Source organism: Trachemys scripta, chromosome 1, assembly GCF_013100865.1.
Source record: "Trachemys scripta elegans isolate TJP31775 chromosome 1, CAS_Tse_1.0, whole genome shotgun sequence".
NCBI classification, from domain to species: Eukaryota; Metazoa; Chordata; order Testudines; family Emydidae; genus Trachemys; species Trachemys scripta.
Window position 1 is genome coordinate 133,290,029 of NC_048298.1, and position 10,186 is coordinate 133,300,214.

The 10,186-nt window shown below is 48.8% G+C and overlaps 1 protein-coding gene across 1 annotated transcript in view; it reads left to right on the forward strand.

The window, feature by feature from the left end:
* Positions 1 to 10,186, forward strand: part of LOC117884964 (alpha-2-macroglobulin-like) — a gene marked incomplete at its 3' end in the record, with an annotated part of 185,606 nt that overhangs the window by 73,963 nt on the left and 101,457 nt on the right.

Consider the following 10,186-nt stretch of genomic DNA (forward strand, 5'->3'; position numbering starts at 1 on the left):
CTGGCCTCTCTGTTCCCAACCCCCTTATCCCTGTTCAGCCCCAGATCACAGCTTCACCCAGGACTTCTTAGGCCAAGGTGTGTCCCATCCAGCTAGGGCTCTGCCCTGCGCAGCCAGCCGGGGGGAAGGGTCTGTGGGAAAAATCTGCTAAGCACCATTGTGTCCAATAGCCCTCACCTTTTCCAGTTAGCGACTAGTGCGGGATCTTCCTTACTTGTAAACATGAACTGTGGGACTGTAGATTCTCTCTGCCTGCTACAGGATGGAAACAGAAATACTCAGCTGTGTGCCGGGGCCTGATACGGCTAACATGTAATGTGGTCTCCTTTGGATGGAGTGATCAAGGCCTGGGAATTTGGAACACCAGCCTGTAAGTTCCATTCCTGCTGCTCCCATGAAGTGCCAACTGGCCACAACGTGTAGCATTTTGAGAAGTGGTTTGTCCTAGAATTGAATGGCATGTTCCAGGGATTTATATAATACTAGTTGTAAGTGCCTCAGCTAATGGGACTTCCAACCCCCTTCCCTTCGGGAAACTACTCCACAGTCTGAGAGCCTCTTCACAGTTAGAAAATGTTTCCTGAAACGCTCCCCTTTTCTTGGTTTCAGCCCATTTACTCCTAATTTTATCTGTTCAAGTCCCCTAAATATGTCCCCTCTTCTTGGGTATTTACTCTTTTTAAATGCATGTAGTGAATTATTGTGCCTTCTAGCTATTCATTATTTATCCAAACTGTGCATATTTACTTCTTTCAAAATCTCTTCATAAGTTGCTTTAGTCAGCCCTTTCTCAACATGTCTGTCCCAGGAGTGTTCTCTCTGACGAAAGAAAACCCTACATCTGATTCTCTGGCTTTTCACCTTATTTCATGTGTCCTTGACTAGGTCTATACCCCTGAGCGACGTAGTCATATTGACCTAACCCCCAGTGTAGACGAGAGAGCTTCTCCTGTCGACATAGCTAATGCCTCTTGAGGAGGTGGATTAACCACATGATGGGAGAAGTTCTCTCTTCAGCATAGTAGTGTCTTTACTAAAGCGCTACATTGCCACTACTGCAGTGCATTACCTGAAGATAACTGCTTTGTCTCCTACTATGATTCCCCATTATTCACACACTAATGGTCCCATCTGCACTATGCTTTTAAAAAGACTTTGTCTACAAAATGAACTGGGTTTAAATTAGAGCTGAGAGAAAATGGGATGACCATTAGAAGTAACATTTTTCGCAGAATAAAAAGTTGAAAAAAAAGTATGGATTCAGAAATGACAAAATATTTTGTTTCAGTCTTTTCTAGTGACATGGAATGTTTCTATATTCTCAAAACAACACATTTTCTTCTTAGTTGTTGAACTGAATCTAAATGTTTAGCTTTGAATCAGTTCCCCTTTGAACTACATCTGCCTAAGGTGCATGGTGCCGCAAGAGATGCAATTTGGGTTGCATATGCCCCCATTCTCCCCACCCCAGATCAGGCTTCCAGCAGGACTACATATCTCATAATGTACCTGCAGTCATGTGACAAAGGGGCATTGCTGCCATGTACATTGGCCAAACCGGACAGTCTCTACGCAAAAGAATTAATGGACACAAATCTGACATCAGGAATCAAAATACTCAAAAACCAGTGGGAGAACACTTTAACCTGTCTGGTCATTCAGTGACAGACCTGCGGGTGGCTATATTACAACAGAAAAACTTCAAAAACAGACTCCAACGAGAGACTGCTGAGCTGGAATTGGTATGCAAACTAGATACAATCAATTCAGGATTGAATAAGGACTGGGAATGGCTGAGCCGTTACAAACATTGAATCTATCTCCCCTTGTGAGTATTCTCACACTTCTTATCAAACTGTCTGTACTGAGCTATCTTGATTATCACTTGAAAAGTTTTTTTCTCTTACTTAATTGGCCTCTCAGAGTTGGTAAGACAACTCCCACCTGTTCATGCTCTCTGTATGTGTGTATATATATCTCCTCAATATATGTTCCACTCTGTATGCATCCGAAGAAGTGGGCTGTAGCCCACGAAAGCTTATGCTTTAATAAATTTGTTAGTCTCTAAGGTGCCACAAGTACTCCTGTTCTTTTTATAATCTGGTCAAGGACTCTTGCTCATAGGGAGAATGGGGGTACATGGAGCCTGAACTACAATTCCCATGAACCTCTATGCTGCCTAGATCGATGCAGTTTGTGGCTGCACTGACTTAGGCCTGGTCTACACTACGGGTTTAGGTCGTCTTTAGCAGCGTTAAATCGAATTAAGCCTGGACACGTCCACACGACGAAGCCCTTTCTTTCGACTTAAAGGGTCCTTTAAACCGGTTTCTTTACACCACCTCCGACGAGGGGATTAGCGATAAAACCGGCCTTTGCGGGTCGGAATTGGGGTAGTGTGGACGGAATTCGACGTTATTGGCCTCCGGGAGCTATCCCACAGTGCTTCATTGTGACCGCTCTGGACAGCACTCTCAACTCAGATGCACTGACCAGGTAGACAGGAAAAGACCCGCGAAGGTTTGAATTTCATTTCCTGTTTGCTCAGCGTGGAGAGCACAGGTGACCACGCAGAGCTCATCAGCACAGGTAACCGTGATGGAGTCCCAGGATCGCAAAAGAGCTCCAGCATGGACCGAACGGGAGGTATGGGATCTGCTCGCCATATGTGGAGATGAAGCAGTGATAGCTGAACTCCGTAGCAGTAAAAGAAATGGCAAAATATTAGAAAAGATCTCCAAGGCCATGAAGGACCGAGGCCATAACAGGGACACACAGCAGTGCCGCGTGAAAATTAAGGAGCTACGGCAAGCTTACCACAAAGCCAGAGAAGCAAACGGAAGGTCCGGGGCAGAGCCGCAAACTTGCCGCTACTACGCGGAGCTGCATGCGATCCTAGGGGGTGCAGCCACCACTACCCCAACCGTGTGCTATGACTCTCTCACTGGAGAAACACACAGGGAAGACGGTTCTGGGAACGAGGAAGATGAGGATGGAGGTACTGTAGGTAGCTCACAGCAGCAAGGAAGCGGAGAAACCGGTTTCCCCAACAGCCAGGATATGTTTGTGACCCTGGACCTGGAACCAGTAACCCCCGAACTCACCCAAGACCCTCAGGGCACACAGGAGACCTCTGGTGAGTGTACCTTTGTAAATATTTGTAAACATTACACATGGTTTAAAAGCAAGCGTGTTTAATGATTAATTTGCCCTGGCAATCGCGGCCAGTACATCTACTGGAAAAGTCTGTTAACGTGTATGGGGATGGAGCGGAAATCCTCCAGGGACATCTCCAGAAAGCTCTCCTTTATGTACTACCAAAGCGTTTGCAAAAGGTTTCTGGGGAGGGCTGCCTTATCCCGTCCGCCATGGTAGGACACTTTACCACGCCAGGCCAGTAGCACGTAGTCTGGAATCATTGCATAACAAAGCATGGCAGAGTATGGTCCCGGTGTTTGCTGGCATGCAGACAATATCCATTCCTTATCTCTCTTTGTTATCCTCAGGAGAGTGATATCATTCACAGTCACCTGGTTGAAATGGGGTGATTTTATTAAGGGGACATTCAGAGGCGCCCGTTCCTGCTCTTCTGACCAGAAATGTTCCCCGCTGTTAACCACGTGGTGGGGGGAGGGGTGAAGTGATCATCCCAGAGAATCGTGTATGTGTGTGTGGGGGGGTGGTTTACTTGGGTTTGTGCCGCATGTTAACCGGGAAACCGCAGCCCCTACTTTTACATTGAAAACCCATTTTAAATGGACAACCCAATTCATCCTTGATATGGGAAATGCGCTGCTGTTTGCAACCTTTCCCGCATGTTAAGAAAGTTAAAAAAGCCAAAACACTGTGGCCTACCATGGCTGCCTGCAAGCCGAAATATGCGACCTTGTAATGAAAGAGTGTACCCATTGTTCTCTAAAATGTGTCTTTTTTAACCACCTCTCCCTTCTCCTCCACCAGCTGCAAATGTTTCTCCTTCGCAGAGGCTAGTGAACATTAGAAAGAGAAAACGTAGGATGAGGGACGATATGTTCACGGAGCTGCAGATGTCTTCCCACGCTGATAGAGCACAGCAGAATGCGTGGAGGCAGTCAATGTCGGACATGAGAATAGCACAATATGAACGAGAGGAGAGGTGGCGGGCTGAATGGCGGGATGAAAAGAGCAAGTGGCGGGCTGAAGACGATAGTTGGCGTCAGCTTGCAGACAGACGGCAAGAGTCAATGCTCCATCTGCTGGAGCATCAAACTGATATGCTCGAGCGTATGGCTGAGCTGCAGGAAAGGCAGCAGGAGCAGAGACCGCCGCTACAGCCCCTGTTTAACCAACAGCCCTCCTCCCCAAGTTCCATAGCCTCCTCACCCAGACGCCCAAGAACACGGTGGGGGGGCCTCCGTCCACCCAGTCACTCCACCCCAGATGATCGCCCAAGCATCAGAAGGCTGGCCTTCAATAAGAGTTAAAGTTTTAAAATGCAGTGTGTCCTTTTCCTTCCCTCCTCCCCCACCCATCCCAGGCTACCTTGGCAATTATCCCCCTACTTCTGTGAGGAACTAATAAAGAATGCATGAATGTGAAGAAACAATGACTTTATTGCCTCTGCAAGCGGTGCTCGAATTGGGGAGGGGAGGGTGGGGTGGGGTGGTTGGTTTACAGGGAAGTAGAGTGAACCGGGTCGGGGGGGGGGGCGGTTTGGAGGGTTCAAGGAGAAACAAACAGAAGTTTCACACAGTAGCCTGGCCAGTCACAAAACTCGTTTTCAAAGCTTCTCTGATGCGCACCGCGCCCTGCTGTGCTCCTCTAACCGCCCTGGTGTCTGGCTGCGCGTAATCAGCGACCAGGCGAGTTGCCTCAACCTTCTTCCCAGGGTGGGAGGTGAACTCACACAGATGCACCTCTGAACCCTGGGTCTTCACTGACGAAGGATAGCTACTGTGAGTGGGGTATGGTGAGGGAGCAGAGAGGGGCACAGAAAAGGAACTGTGGTTGTAGAACTCAAGAACGAGGCAGAAGGCACTGCCCCATGCATTTTGGGCTGTGTCTCCTGCTTCTGGCATTTTCACTAATTAGTATCAGGTGACTTCCCTCCTTTCATTAAATGTTTCTTTTCCATAATCAGACTGTGTGCTTGCAAGTGGGGAAGTATTGCTTTTCAGAGGCATCCAGGGGTGGTGTGTAATTTTCCCAGCTTACTAGGTGGGGGCTCAAGCCAGTTTTGTGATATATTGTTGAAAAGGAACCCCTAGATATTGAACCCGGCCGTGATTGCTGCCGGCTCCACCTGGCAGAAGGGTTACATGTAAAAAGGAATATTGCCTCCATATCTTAGAGGAGCGCCTTGAAATGCAGAAGAGTGTTTTCAATTAGAAAGGAGTAGGTGAAAGTGTCTGGCTATCTTGCAGGATTGGGAATAGAATATGGAGCCTTTCCTGCTCTGGGACACTGGTTCCAGTCTACTCCCAGATCAGGGGCTCTGGCTGGCTCACAGGTACTGGAAAAGGGAGCCCTTCACCGCTAGGACCCTAGTTCCCACTCAACATCTGTAGCTTTTCCTCTGAAAGTTGTTGGATGGCCTGTGTGCCATGAGCTGCTGGTTCTCAGTAGGGTGTTTGTGTGAGTGTGTTTGTGGAGATGTGTGCTTGAACTCTTGCTAACATTCCTTTATTTTCTCCATAGATGATGCAATGGAAATTCACTTTCCTTCTCTGTCACTTGCGGAGCCACAAAACCACAAATCAGTGCTTCCACCTATAGGTCAACAAACTGACCAAAAGTACCACAGAACTGCAGGATCCTTTGTCCCCCTAATCCGGTATGCTGTCTTCTATACAGGATTCTTAGGTCTGGTATCCCACCTTCTGCCATAGTGAATCAGACCACTAGGCTGTGTAGTTGAGCATGGTTCCTCCAACAGTGGGTACCTGATACTTCAGAAGAAAGGGTATGTCTACACTACGGGATTAATCCGAATTTATATAATTCGAATTTTAGAAACAGATTGTATAAAGTCGAATGTATGCGGCCACACTAAGCACATTAATTCGGTGGTGTGCATCCATGTACTGGGGCTAGCGTCGATTTCCGGAGCGTTGCACTGTGGGTAGCTATCCCATAGCTATCCCATAGTTCCCGCAGTCTCCCCCGCCCATTGGAATTCTGGGTTGAGATCCCAGTGCCTGATGTGGCAAAAATCATTGTCGCAGGTGGTTCTGGGTATATCCTCCCCCCTCCCTCCATGAAAGCAACGGCAGACAACCATTTCGCGCCTTTTCTCCTGGGTGAACACTGCAGACTCCATACCACGGCAAGCATGGAGCCCACTCAGCTCAAGACAGCAGTCATGAACATTGTAAACACCTCACGCGTTCTCGTGCAGTTTATGCTGAGCCAGGACCAGAAAAACGAGGCGAGGAGGAGGCGGCGACAGCGTGATGAGGACATGGACATGGACACAGAATTCTCTCAAACCGCGGGCCCCGCTGCTTTGGAGATCATGTTGTTAATGGGAAAGGTTCTATCCATGGAATGCCGATTCTGGGCCCGGGAAACAAGCACAGACTGGTGGGACCGCATAGAGTTGCAGGTGTGGGATGATTCCCAGTGGCTGTGAAACTTTCGCATGCGTAAGAGCACTTTCATGGAACTTTGTGACTTGCTTTCCCCTGCCCTGAAGCGCCAGAATACCAAGATGAGAGCAGCCCTCACAGTTGAGAAGCGAGTGGCAATAGCCCTGTGGAAGCTTGCAACGCCAGACAGCTACCGGTCAGTCGGGAATCAATTTGGAGTGGGCAAATCTACTGTGGGGGCTGCTGTGATACAAGTTGCCAGAGCAATCACTGAGGTGCTGCTACGAAAGGTAGTGACTCTGGGAAATGTGCAGGTCATAGTGGATGGCTTTGCTGCAATGGGATTCCCTAACTGTGGTGGGGTGATAGATGGAACCCATATTCCTATCTTGGCACCGGAGCACCAGGGTACCCAGTATATAAACCGCAAGGGGTACTTTTCAATGGTGCTGTAAGCACTTGTGAATCACAAGGGACGTTTCACCAACATCAACATGGGCTGGCCGGGAAGGGTTCATGACGCTCGCGTCTTCAGGAACACTACTCTGTTTAAACGGCTGCAGCAAGGGACTTACTTCCCGGACCAGAAAATAACCATTGGGGATGTTGAAATGCCAATAGTTATTCTTGGGGACCCAGCCTACCCCTAATGCCATGGCTCATGAAGCCATACACAGGCAGCCTGGACAGGAGTCAGGAGTTGTTCAACTACAGGCTGAGCAAGTGCAGAATGGTGGTAGAATGTGCATTTGGCCATTTAAAAGGTCGCTGGAGATCGTTACTGACTCGCTCAGACCTCAGCCAAACCAATATCCCCGTTGTTATTTCTGCTTGCTGTGTGCTCCACAATCTCTGTGAAAGTAAGGGGGAGACCTTTATGGCAGGGTGGGAGACTGAGGCAAATCGCCTGGCTGCTGATTACGCACAGACAGACACCAGGGCGATTAGAAGAGCACACCAGGAAGCGCTGTGCATCAGAGAAGCTTTGAAAACCAGTTTCATGACTGGCCAGGCTACAGTGTGAAATTCCTGTTTGTTTCTCCTTTATGAAAACCTGCCCCCTTTATTGACTCATTCTCCATAAGGAACCCACCCTCCCCCTTCCCCCATCTTGCTTTCAAAGGAAATAGTCACTATCGTTTAAAAATCATTTATTCTTTATTAATTGATTATAAAAAGAGGGAGAGAACCCAGGTGGGATTTGGGAGGAGGATCGGCGGGAAGGAAAAGGCCACTAAAAAAAGGTTAAAAAAATGACAGCCTTTTGCTTGGGCTGTCCACTGGGGTGGAATGGGAGGGTGTACGGAGCCCCCCCCACCCCACCCCCCGCCCCACGTTCTTACACGTCTGGGTGAGGAGGCTATGGAACATGGTGAGGGGGGAGGGGGGTTATACAGGGGCTGTAGCAGCACTCTGTTATCCTGCTGCCGTTCCTGAAGCTCCACCAGATGCCGGAGCATGTCTGTTTGGTCACGCAGCAGCCCCAGCATTGCATCCTGCCTCCTCTGATCTTCCTGCCGCCACCTCTCATCTCGAGCGTCTCTCCTCTCCTCACGTTGTCTCGCGTCTTCTTTTTCTGACGCCTTATTTGAGATAGCCTTCGGGACGGAGCAGGGAGGCTTGAAAAATTTGTAGCTGCTGGAGGGAGGGAAAAAAGGAGAGAATTTTTTAAAAAGATACATTTTGCAGAACAATGCTTATACTCTTTCACGGTGACCAACACTATTCACATTACATAGCACATGTGATTTCTGTGCAAGGTCGCATTTTGCCTCTTAATATTGAGTGCCTGTGGCTTTGCTGCTAGAGATCACAGACGCAGGTCCAGGCAACAGAATTCGGCTTGCATGCGGCCATGGTAAGCCATTGTCTTTTGGCTTCTGCGCCCTCCTTTCCCACATACCAAGCAAAGCCCGTTGAGTGCTGCGGTTTTCCTGTTAACCTTCAGCAGCAGAAAACAAACTAACCCCCCCGCATCCAATTCTCTGGATGATGGCTTTATCCCTCCCCCACCGCATGGCTGGTATCAGGGAAGATACCTGCTAGCCAAACGCAAAAAACTCTGAGCCAATTCCCTCCCCCCCACCCCCCCGCACTAGGCTAACTGCAGGGAAGGATTTCTTTTCAGCCACAGGCAAACAGCCCAGTAGGAATGGCCACATCTGTCCCCTTAATTAAATTCCTGTATTTCAACCAGGTTACCATGAGCGATATCACTCTCCTGAGGATTACACAGCGAGATAAAGAATGGATGTTGCTTGAATGCCAGCAAACACGGGGACCATAGGCTGCCAGGCTTTGTCATGCAATATACCAGATTACTTGCTGCAAGCATGGTTTGGTCAAGTGTCCTACCATGGAGGACGGAATAAGGCTGCACTGCCCAGAAACCTTGTGGCTAGGCTTTTGGAGTACCTCCAGGAGAGCTTCATGGAGATGTCCCTGGAGGATTTCCGCTCCATCCCCAGACACGTTAACAGACTTTTCCAGTAGCTGTACTGGCCGCGAATGCATCCCAAGTCCTCAGGGCAAAGTAATCATTAAAAAACGCTTGCTTTTAAAACAAGTTTTATATTTTAAAAGGTAAACTCACCTGAGGTCCCTTCCATGGGGTCATGGTCATGGATACTGGCTTGGGCGGGTTGGGAGAGTACTTCAGTCAGGCTGAGAAAAAGATCCTGGCTGTTGGGGAGAACGGAGTGCTGGGTGCTCTCCGCAAGCTCGTCCTCCTTCTCCTCCTCCTCCCCGTCCGCAGAATCCTCAGGTGTAGCTGCTGAGATTATCCCCGCCTCGGAATCCACGGTCAGAGGTGGGGTAGTGGTGGCGGCCCCCCCTAGAATTGCATGCAGCTCGGCGTAGAAGCGGCATGTCCGCGGCTCTGACCCGGAGCGACCGTTTGCCTCCTTTGTTTTTTGATAGGCTTGTCTGAGATCCTTGACTTTCACGCGGCACTGATCTGAGTTCCTATTGTGGCCTCTCTCCATCACGCCCTTGGAGATTTTTTCAAAAGTTTTGGCATTTCGTCTTTTCGAACGAAGTTCTGCTAGCACTGAATCCTCTCCCCATATAGCGATCAGATCCAGTACCTCCTGTACGGTCCATGCTGGTGCTCTTTTTCGATTATCGGCCTGCATGGTTACCTGTGCTGATGAGCTATCTGTGGTCACCTGTGCTCTCTGCGCTGGGCAAACAGGAAATAAAATCCAAAGGTTTGCAGGGCTTTTCCTGTCTACCTGGCCAGTGCATCTGAGTTCAGATTGCTGTCCAGAGCGGTCACAATGGTGCACTGTGAGATAGCATCCAGAGGCCAATACCATCAAATTGCGGCCACACTAACCCTAATTCGAAATGACAATATCGATTTTGGCGCTACTCCGCTCGTCAGGGTGGAGTACAGAAATCGATTTTAAGAGCCCTTTATTTCGAAATAAATGGCTTCGTTGTGTGGACGGGTGCAAGGCTAATTCGATTTAACGCTGCTAAATCCGAATTAAAGTCATAGTGTAGACCAGGCCAAAGACTTAGGCCAAGATTTTTCAAAGTGGAAACCTAAAGTGAAGCTTCTAAACCCAGATTAAGTTACCTGATTTCAAAGGTGCTGAGTACCCAGGTCACATTGG